General features: G+C 46.6%; 1 protein-coding gene across 6 annotated transcripts in view; it reads right to left on the minus strand.

Moving 5' to 3' along the window:
- The window catches only part of GOLM1 (golgi membrane protein 1), a 52,808-nt gene extending 44,290 nt beyond the window's left edge, over positions 1-8,518 (minus strand). For 3 of the 6 annotated variants that reach the window (XM_045780906.2, XM_045780908.2, XM_045780907.2), the window contains exon 1: positions 8,369-8,515. The gene's annotated coding sequence lies outside the window, so the exon portion shown is untranslated. Of the gene's footprint in view, positions 1-8,368 lie in introns of all 6 variants that reach the window. The other 3 variants (XM_045780911.2, XM_045780910.2, XM_045780909.2) reach the window with 2 other exon arrangements.
- Between the last annotated feature and the right edge of the window lie 2,767 nt (positions 8,519-11,285).

Raw genomic sequence — 11,285 nt, forward strand, 5'->3', positions numbered from 1 at the left:
AAATAAATAAATAAAATCTTTAAAAAAAATAAAAAATAAAGTTCTGAATGGGGCTCCGTGTGCCAGGATTTATTTAACCAATCTCCCACAGAGGGCCACTCGGCTTATTTCCAACAATGCTGCCACGAACACTCCTTACAGCCACACCTGTGTTTGCAAACTTCTATCCAGGTGTGCAAGCCCTTACACACAACTCTGAAACCTAAAATGCTCTAAAAGCCCAAAGAGATTTTTAAAAACTTATCCACGGCAACAAAACCTGTCCTGAACTCAGATCAAGGCCTGATCAGAGCTCACCCAAAGCTACTTATATAGTCTTCATCTTTCTTCCTTCTGGTGACTATTCACACGTTTTGCTGCAGAAAGATCAGTGTTTGATTACGGGGGGGGGGGGGGCTGCCGCAGATCCTGCTGGGGCTGTCGCATAATATATAATAAGTGCATCTTATTATCTTCCGAATTCTGAAAAACTTCTGAATTCCAAACACATCTGGCTTCCAGGGGTTTGGGGAAGGGAGGAGGAACCAGCAAGGAGCTTGCTGTGCGTCAGGCACTGATCAAGTGTTTCAAATACGGGCCTCCCTGAAGCCTCTCAGCAGCTCTGAGGGGGCACTAATCACCCCCATTTGACAAGTGATGGAGTAAGCCACAGACAGCTGTAGGTAAGTTTCAATAAGTGGTCGTGCTGCGTCATAGGCGTTCAAAACTGTTAGATCTTACTGCCCCCAAAATATTTAGCAAATTACAAGGGGCAAAGAGTGGAGAACCCCAGCAGACACCGCTTCGCAGATGGTCAAGGTGAATGTCACTCTAATGAGACATCCTGACATCACAGAACGCCTAATAGGATGCCCTGGGGAGAAAAGTTCTGACGAACTTAAGTTGAGGGACATTCTATATTCAAAAAGTGTTAAAATCATGAAAAACAAGAAGACTGAGGAACGGTCACAGAGACGTGGCAACAAAGGAATGATATGGGTGGCTGAAGGATATACAGGAAACTTCTGTACTATGCAACACGTTCATAAATCCAAATCAACTAAAAATTTCTGATCTTACTCTACTGGCTTCCAAAGGAGTTTCAATAATTTACTCTCCCACTACTAGTACGAGAAATGTCTGTTTTCTCGCACAATAACACCAAAATAAAACTTTTTAATGTTTGGCAATCTCATCAGTAATATTTTAAAAGACATTTCTTGGGGTTCATGGATGGCTTGGTCCGTACAGCATGCAACTGTTTATCTTGGGGTTGTAAGTTTGAGCCCCATGTTGGGCATAGAGCCTACTTAAAGACATTTCTTTAGTTATGAGCATAATTGAGCATCTTTTCATTTACTGGCCATTTGTTCATTTTGGTGAAATGTCTTTTCATATTTTCTGCCCATTTTATTTTATTTTATTTTAAGATTTTATTTATTTATCTGACAGAGAGAGACAGCCCGCGAGAGAGGGAACACAAGCAGGGGGAGTGGGAGAGGAAGAAGCAGGCTCCCAGCGGAGGAGCCTGATGTGTGACTCGATCCCAGAACGCCGGGATCACGCCCTGAGCTGAAGGCAGACGCTTAACGACTGCGCCACCCAGGCGCCCCTTTTCTGCCCATTTTAAAACGTGGGTGTTCATCTTGTTGATTTGTAGGAGCTCTTTGGATGTTAAAGACAAATCTTTGGTCTTTCATGGGAATAGCTTTTACTCTCAATTTTTCATTTGTTCTTGGACTTCCTCTTTGAAATTTTTGCCCATAGTTTTTGGTTATTGGTGGTGTTTTTAAAATAACCTAATCCTGTCGATCTTTTCTTTTGTGTCTGGATTTTGTACTTGGACATTTCTGGTCTAAGTTTAGAAATATTTACCCATATCTCCTCTCCACATACCTACGGTCTCATATATTTAAATCTCTCATCCACTTGGAATTCCCTTTTGATGTAAGGAGTAAAAAATACCCAAAAAAAGTGAGGTTCTGGTTTTATGTGTGTGCATGTGTAATGGCCAGCCAGTTCTGTCAGCATCCGTTACGGAAAAATCTATTTTTACCAGAATCGTGTGGTGACAGCAGAGTCACCGAAGCAGCAGTGAGTGCCGTCACCTGGGGCTCGCTCCCCGCTCCCCGGGGCCACCCTGCAGCCCTAGACATCCCAGACCAGGACTGCAGTATGACAAAGGGAGGTTCGAGGAAGCTGAACACGATTCTGGTCTCAGAAACCACTCACTCTGACCTAGTGCTTGGCTGGCCAGGAAGGTACGCGCCTGCCAGAGGGCACAGTTAGGAGAGCCCGGGGCTCCCAATGGACACGGGGCCACCCCGGCTAAGAAGGTGAGCGGGAGCGAGGGAGGCCAGCACTGAGCCTTTGGGCGGCCAGGGGCAGCGGATTGACTTCCAGGACTGTAGAAACCCCTGCTGCTGAAAACAATGGGCCAAAGGTAGGAAACTAAGGCCCCACCTCAGAGCCAGAGTTTACAGGTGTCAGATACTTCAAAGGCTCCCCTCCCCCACCTTAGTTCTGTGGACCCAGGGGGTGATGCAGGAGAAATACTGCCCCAGAAATGTCAATATTCATTATAAGCAAGGCTTCAGAATGTGTTTGGTCTCATATTTGATTGTAAGCATCTGACATACTGAAAAATGATTAACCGAAACCCGCTAAATTCTGTGAAACCCCAGGCTTCCCTGGAGCAAAAGAAAGTGGTTTGTTTCTGGATTAAAAGTGTCTTGGTAAATTGGAAATGTGAAAAAAACTGCACATTCTTTCCTACTGGCTTAATTTTAAAAATTCGACCTACTGGTTAAAATTATTATTTGCGCGTAAGACAAAAATTTTTGGTAAAAGAAGAGAAACTTCTAATTACTTAAAAAAAAAAAAAGAAAAAAAAAAGCACCTGAAAATGAGCAACCTGCCAAATACACCGGCCCCTTGAACCTACTAGTTACATACTTTTCTTTTTTCTCATTTCCTTATTTCCACACAGGTTTTTATTTTTTTATTTTTTTTTAAAGAGAGAGCACTCAAGCGGGGTCAGGACAGGCAGAGAGAGACAGAGAATTTTTTTTTAAAGATTTATTTATTTGAGAGAGAACGTGCTCGCCATGAGTGGGGGGTGGGGGCAGAGGGAGAAGCAGACTCCCTGCCAAGCAGGGAACCCCGACACCTGGGATCATGACCTGAGCCGAAGGCAGCCCTTACCCGACTGAGCCACCCAGGCGAACCAAGAATTTAGTTACTATTCTACACCCAACGTGGGGCTCGAACTTACAACCTGAGATCAAGAGTCACAAGCTCTACCGGCTGGGGGCCCCTCCCCATAGGGGTTTTTAGTCCGACGGGCCAATGCTGTACGGGCCAATGCTGTACGTAGAGAGCAATCACAGCAGAATAGCTCGCTAGACCAACGTGAGCACTGCAGAAACAACAGCGTCTCCGCGGGACAGCCCCCCCTTTCTTCCTTCTCCAGGAAAGGGCCTCGCCTGAGTCCTGGCGCGCCCGCGGGAGGCCCTCAGCAGGAAGTCCAGAAGGCCCTGTGCAGTGAGCAAACTGACCTGAGAATGCCCCGTGCAGCACAGGTGAAGGCTCCGGTCACCACCATTGTTCTGAGGGTTTAGAAATACTCTACCATGCCCCAAGAATGCCCCCAAGCCTGGGGTCAGCATACCAGGCCCACAGGCCCTCATCGGCCTGTTTTATAAACACAACCCACCAGCTCCTTTACTGCCCACAGCTGCTTTCTGGCCACGCAGCAGAGTTGATTCAAATCTACTCATAGGGTTATTGTGAGGACTCAACTGGTCAAAATACTTATCATCTGGCCCCGCAGAGAAGCTTGCCAACCCCTGCTCGAAACCATTAGGGTTTACTGACCAGGTCCACAGCATTCTCCTTAAATTGCTCTGAAAACTTACCAGGAAGTGCAAATAATCTCCTCCTCTCACTCCCCCACTCCCCAATTACAAACATCATGTTTCCCCAACTCTGGGAGCTGACAGTTTATAAAGAAAATAACTTCCGCGACACGGTGACTGCGGTTAATAACACCGGACTGGGTATGTGAAAGTTGCTAAGAGAGTACATCTTAAAAGTTCTCACCATAAGGAAAAAAAATGTTGTAACTGTGGTTACAGACATTAGATTTATTGTGGTGACCATTTTGCAATACACACAAATACCGAATCATTACGTTGTACACTTAAGACTAGCATATGTCAGTTATACCTCAATTTTTTTTTTTGAAGAAAAAACTTAAAAATTCATGTGCATGACAGGGTGCCTGGGTGGCTCAATCAGTGAAGCGTCTGCCTTCAGCTCAGGTCATGATCTCAGGGTCCTGAGATCGAGTCCCACATCGGGCTCCCTGCTCAGCAGGGAGTCTGCTTGTCCCTCTCCCTCTGTCCCTACCCCCTGCTCATGCCCCCTCTCTCTTGCTAACCCACCCTCACTCCCAATAAATAAAATATTTTTTAAAAATTCATGTTCATGTTTAGTATTATGTAGTGGAAATACCAAAGAATGAGATGGACAAGTGAAAATGAATGAGAGGAACCAAATTCCATTGTTTTTTTCCAGCACTTGAAATTTTCTGAAGAAAGGCCGCCTCCCACGTGGATGCCAAGACTACATCTTGGCAGGAACTCCCAAATTTTCCTCCAGTTCAAGAGTTGGCAAACTGCAGCCCAAAGGCTGAATCCTGCCAGCCACCTGTTTCTGTACACTGCCCCTAAGCCTTGTTTTCACAGTTTTTAATGGTTGAAAAAAAATCAAAAGAATAGTTCACAACATGTGAACAGCACATGCGATTAAAATTTGGGCGTCCATAAATAAAGTTTTATTGGAACACAACCAGTCCCATTCATTTATGCCTTGTCTGTGGCTGTCAGACTACAAGAATCGAGTCTGGGCAAATGCATCCCGGAGGGTATAGAAGATGCTCCATGGGGCTAGGGAAGAAAATCCTAGAAGTTACATTAATTTGTATCCAAATAGTATGACAGGGACTATGTTTCAGTCATGTAACTATCACATAAAAATAACTTGGAAGCATATATCTATACTAATTATATTAATTATCTTATATTACATTACATTATACTAATTCTATTACACTGCCATAAAATAAATACTAACGGTGCTAATAAAAATAGACGACTCTGCTAAGTCCCTCTGTTGAAGGTCACAAGCCACCACCATCTGAGATGCCTGAGGAACTCCTCTGACTTTGGCAGTGAGGTGGGCTGACAAATTGTAACTACACCAAACCTTACAGAGACTATGAAACTTTAAGATTCCTATAAAAAGCACAAATTAACGTTAGTCTAGTAAACGAAAGCATGGGCATACACAAGCCCACCGCTGGGAAGGGGCCGGCTTCTTTGCTTTGCCACAAAGCAAAACCTCTGATGATAGAATCAGATCGGCCAAGAAATACTCACAGTTCAGGGAGTATATGAAATAGGGCTTTACTGCCACTGTCACCAAGCATGAATCCAGTCCAAAGAGTATACTGGGGCACATGCACCTAATTTATATATAAGTAACTTACAGGAGAGTGCTGCACATTTGTTTAATAGAGATAAATGATATATAACATTGAATCAATTTTTTGTTGTTTTTTAAACTAATGAGAATGATCAACAAAGTTTGGAAGCCACAGCAAATGACCATCTGTATCACCATCATCATACTGTATAGAATTCTTACGTATCGGGGCGCCTGGGTGGCACAGCGGTTAGGCGTTTGCCTTCGGCTCAGGGCGTGATCCCGGTGTTGTGGGATCGAGCCCCACATCAGGCTCCTCCGCTATGAGCCTGCTTCTTCCTCTCCCACTCCCCCTGCTTGTGTTCCCCCTCTCGCTGGCTGTCTCTCTGTCTGTCAAATAAATAAATAAAATCTTTAAAAAAAAAAAAAAAAAGAATTCTTACGTATCTTTTCCTCCTGTCAGGCACTAGTTAATCTTCAAAACCTTAGCTAAGGGAAGGTCTATTAACACAATGCTGAAGGGTTTTAAATGAAAATAAGATCAAAATATTTTAACGATCAGAGAAGGCATGATTTTTTTTTTTTCTTCTGAAAGTGTAGGAAATTCACTGTGTGAAACAAAGTAGACTCCCTGGGAACTTGGTAAGCACTTCTGAAACTTCAAGCCAAGTCTTTTCATGTAATGTCATCAGTAACTGGAAAACTCTGGAAAAGAAAATGACCACAACCTAAGAATGTTTTTTGCTAGAGGAAGCAGGGAGCAGGCAAATGAAATACCACTCACTTTTCTAAGGTGAGACAAAAGCCTATCAAGACCATTCCTCCTACTTTCGCAAAATAAACAAAAAACCTAAGTTTTTTAGCAAAAAAAAAAAGTTGCTTTTTTTTTTTTAACAACAACAACAACAACAAAGAAGTGCTTCTTTTCCCCTTATCCAAATCCAAATGGATGTTATTTCTCACCTTAGGGCATTAAAAAAATAAAAAGGTAATAAAACAATACAACTACATTAAAGCCAGGGCATGGGGCCGCTCATCCCTCATCTGGGCCTCCTGCCCTCCCTTCCTGGGGCTGTCCTTCTCTGGCGGCCAGGCCATCTTCCAGCTCCCTTTCACTAAAGTGCCAGCCAGGGGACCGTGCTCAGTACAGCCTGCTAGGAGTGATACCCCAACCTTCCACCACCTCCCTGGAGAGGCGGTTTCCCCAGGCTCTGCCCTTCCACCCTTTGTGCTTCAGATGCAGAAAGCCTGTCTGCACGTTCATAGGATTTTCAATAAGGTCAGCAGTTTCCTCCCTGCTGGGGGAAGGTGGCCACAAACCCCCCCAGGCCTGATACAGTCAACCACTGTCACTTCTGTTTCTGCCCCACCCCTCAAAAAATAATATAAATACAAAATCTTTTCATCCCCCATCAATAACTAGGCCCATGGCCAGCAATTAGAAAGGAGATGGCATCCTTAGCTCCCAACAGCAACGCCGTCCATATCTGATACCCCCCAGCACCCCCAACCACTCCTTCCTCTCATTCTTGGTCCTTCATTTTTTAACAAAACGGATGGGGGAAAAAAGTGAAAACCTCTCCGTAGGAGAACAAAATACATCTGGAAGAGCTGATTGTTTTCTTTAAACATCCTCAGAATTCAAAGTCTTTTTGACCACTGATACCTTAAACATTGAGTTCTGGCCTAGGGACAGCCAGTCTCACCAAATTACTGTTTTCTCTTTACAAATAAAATAAAATTATTCTTCCTGTGCATGAGCTTACCTTAATCTATAACATAAGCAGGAGGAGCCAGAATGCCCTAGGAGACCCACAGGGACCAGACCGCCAAGAGACTCCACTGCTCCCCTGGTCTCATGCTCCCAAAATTTCAGAAATACTAAAACTGCCTAAATTTGAATCAATCTGGTGGCTATAAAACAAACGGAGTCACTAGAAAGGTGTTAAATATTTCATCAGATCGTGGGACATCTTAACAATCCACCCCTAGGAATGTCCCTCACCATTTGTGGAATTTCGAGCTGTAGGGCCTTGGAGACCTTGGAGACCCAAACCAGACAAAGGAAATCCCTGGGACCCATGAAAGCCACACAAGTTTGGTTATGCAAATTTGGAAAAGGGATATCTGAAAATGACCAGCAACATCATGGCATTCCCAATACAATATGGTCCTTAAATTCCACTAAAAAGAACATTCATCGAAGTAGGTATTTTCTTATTTTACCTAAATAAATAAAAAAAACATTACAAACACCAAACAGGGTGTGAAACAGAAACTGTATATAAACCCAGGAGGCTATTTTTACACAGAGCAAAAGTTCTCCGGATGGGGCACACAGTCATAGGTGGGAAACACACATGCAGGAGGGAACCTGCAGCATCCCCGAGACGGGCTCCGGCCGCACCGCGGCGGTTCGCGACTCAGGGACCCGGCGCGCAGCTCCCTGTCACCTGCGAGGACGCGACCGCTGCCAACGTGGGCACCCGCGGCGCCCGAGCGCCAGGACGCGGAGGTGAGCGGCGCGCGGCGGCCACTCGCCCTCCCCTGGCGCCAGTCACGCCCGCGGGACCCGCACTAGTGCGACTTCGGGGCTGCACGCTTGCGACTTCGGACGCCGACGCGCGTGACAAAGCGGAGAACAAAAAAGAAAGGCCCCGCACGCCCCAGACCGGCCTCCGCCGGGGCAAAGAGCCCTCGCACAGCCCCTCGCGGTGGCGGCGGCCCCGGGGCGACGGCTCGGGCCCCTCGCGGGCTCCGGTGACAGGCTGCGGCCCGGGCGCGAGCCGGGGAGTGGGGGGGGAAGGGTGTCTCCGGGCGCGGGTCCCGGGCCGGGGAAGGACGGGGAGAGGAAGGCGGCCAGGGCGGCCCGGGAACGGGGGCACGCGCGCCGCGCACTCACCTTCTGCCGCGGCTCCGGCTGCCGCTCAAGCGCTGCGGCCCCGGCTCCCGGACCGCCCGCCGCTCTCCCGCCGCGGGTCTCGCGCTCTCGCTCGTTCCGCGCCGTGCGCCCCGCCCCGCGCCCAGCGCCGCCGCGTCTCTGGCCTCCGCAGCGGCGAGTCCCCGCCCCCGGACCGCGCCGGCGGCGTGGGGAGGAGGCGGCGCCGCGAGCGCGGGGAGGCGAGGCCGGGGCCGCGCCCGGACGCCGGCCCCACGGTGCGCGCGCCCCGGCCCGCGGCCGCCCCTCCGCCCCAGCCCGGGCGCCGCCCCCACCCCCCGGGTGGCCCTGCTGGATGCGGCTCCGAGGCAGCAGTGGGGCGGGCCCGACGCTTCCTGAGGAGGTGCACGGGTGGGAAGCGGCGGCGCGGAGCAAAGAAAGGGACCTGGAGGAGAGAAGACCCCTCACCTCCTCCCCGCCCCCACCCCGGGGGAATTTTCCGGAATGTAGGGCCAACTATCTCCAGCGCCACCCACCTTGCCACACTCACGTCTCCTTCAGTGGTCCCGGCCCAAACTGCCCAGAGTAAAAGGGGCCAACGAATAACAGGAATTTAGGGGGTCTGTCCTCACAAAAAAGTCTTTTCTTCCACCAATCCTTCCCGGTTCCTAATCTCCCCACGACTGTTCTCTCTCAAGCTTTAATTTTTCGGGCTGTTACCCTCCGGACTACTTGTGGATAAAATGAAGATTCTCGGACGCTGGGCTAGCGTGATCTTCTAGTACTCTCTAAGGATGAAGCCTGGGAGTCTGAATTTTAAACAGCGCCCTGAGCGCACATTGTTTGAGAAACACCGTTAGGCCACACCTCCCGGAGAGGATGCCACAAAAACTAATAATCTACAGGATATCAATACTAGAAAATTCAGAAACAATGGTTCTTAACCCTAACAGCACTGACCAGACGTTAAAAAATACCTGGGAGCTTTTGGAGTATTTGAATGCCAGGGCCCGACCTCCAGAGTTCTGAGCCCAAACATGGGTATTTTTGTGTGTTATAAAGCTTGCCAGATAATTCTAACATACGGTCAGCACTAATATTCCTATTCATTATTCTTATTCATTCTAGATTTATCTCTTTTCAAGCCTACCTAGCTCTAGTTTCTGGGAAACGAACCTCTTCCTCTCACGCTTCCCAAATCCCAAGGTCACACACACACACACACACACACACACACACACACACAAAACAACAACAGCAAAAGCACAAGTGAATACACAAACTCCTAAGGAAATGCTCACAGCCAAAATGGTTTTCAACCGGAACGAAGACTCAACGTCTTTGTCACTGACTGCCACCCGAGCACCAACTGCCACCTGAGCAGGAAATTCAGGAAAAGGATGCTTTATAAGCCAAAACCACTTAACTGAATTTAGAGTAATATTCTATAGCCCTAAATGATATTTTTGTGACCTGCTGTTAGACTGTTGTCCTTACTGGACCAAGACGGCAAAAGCAAGGCGTGTGTTGGACATCAGCCCTGGCTTTTCCAATGACTTGTATCCCTTCTTTCTAATCTTCTACTGACTTGAAGTGACCACCACCAGGATTTTTGGACAGGTACAATAAATTGCTCCTTCTGGCTCCCCTAGTCATGTTTTGCCTTCTTAGGCTGGTGGGCCATAACTTCCACCTCATTTGCCTTTAAGTAAGGTTGCATTGTGTTCCTCGTTTATCCACACCTAATTAGTGGCTAAGCCAGTGATTTTTTTCCAGTTTGAGAAATAATTGACAAATCTCCCTGTATAACTTTAAGGTGCCCAGCACGATAGTTTGATTTAAATATATTGTAAGACGATCGCCACCGTAGGTTCAGCTAACATCCATCTTCTCCTATCGATACGATTGTTAAAAAAGAAGAAAAAAGAAAAAATTTCTCCTTGTGATGAGAACTCTTGTGATTTATTCTGCTAACCACCCTCCTATATATCATACCGCCATGTTAGCGCTAGTCACCATGTTGTACGTTACATCCCTTGGTACCTACTTATCTTACGACCGCAAGTTTGTACCTTTTGACCTTTCTCCAATTCCCCACTCCTCGCCCCACCACCTCTGGTGACCACGAGTCTGATCTTCTTTGTCTATGAATTTTTTTTTTAATTCCATATATAAGTGAAATCATACAGTATTTGTCTTTGTCTGACTTATTTCACTTAGCGTAATGCCCTCAAGGCCCATCCATGTTGTCATAAATGGTAGGATTTTCTGTCTTTTTATGGCTGAATAATATTCCACTATATGTCTGTATATGCATATATATGCACACATACCACATCTTTATCCATTCGTCCATTGGTGAACTTAGGTTGTTTCCATATCTTGGCTATTATAAATAATGCTGCTATAAATATGGGGGTATATATATATTTTCGAGTTAATGTTTTTGTTTCCTTTGAATAAATACCCAGAAGTGGAATGGCTGGATCATATGGTATATTTATTTTTAATTTCTGAGGATCCTCCATACTGTTTGCCATAGTTAAATCCATGATTCTTTTTTTTTTTTTTAAGTAGCCTCCACACCTAGTGTAGAGCCCATGGTGGGACTTGAACTCATGACCCTGAGATCCAGACCTGAGTGAATAACAAGAGTCAGACACTTAACTGACTGAGCCACCCAGGTGCCCCCAGCCCATGATTCCTTTTATTTTAATTTAAATTAAATTAGCCAACATAAAGTACATACTTAGTTTCAGATGTAGTGTTCAGTAATTCATCAGTTGCCTATAACACCCAGTGCTCATTACATCACGTGCCCTCCTTAATGCCCCTCACCCAGTTACCCCATCCCCCACCCACCACCCCTCTGGCACCCCTCAATTTGTTTCCTACAGTTAAGAGTCTCTCATGACTTGTCTCCCTCTCTGATGACTTCCCA

The sequence above is a fragment of the Ursus americanus genome, chromosome 34 (assembly GCF_024610735.1).
Source record: "Ursus americanus isolate L20-20 chromosome 34, mUrsAme1.1.p, whole genome shotgun sequence".
In the NCBI taxonomy this organism is placed as follows: domain Eukaryota; kingdom Metazoa; phylum Chordata; class Mammalia; order Carnivora; family Ursidae; genus Ursus; species Ursus americanus.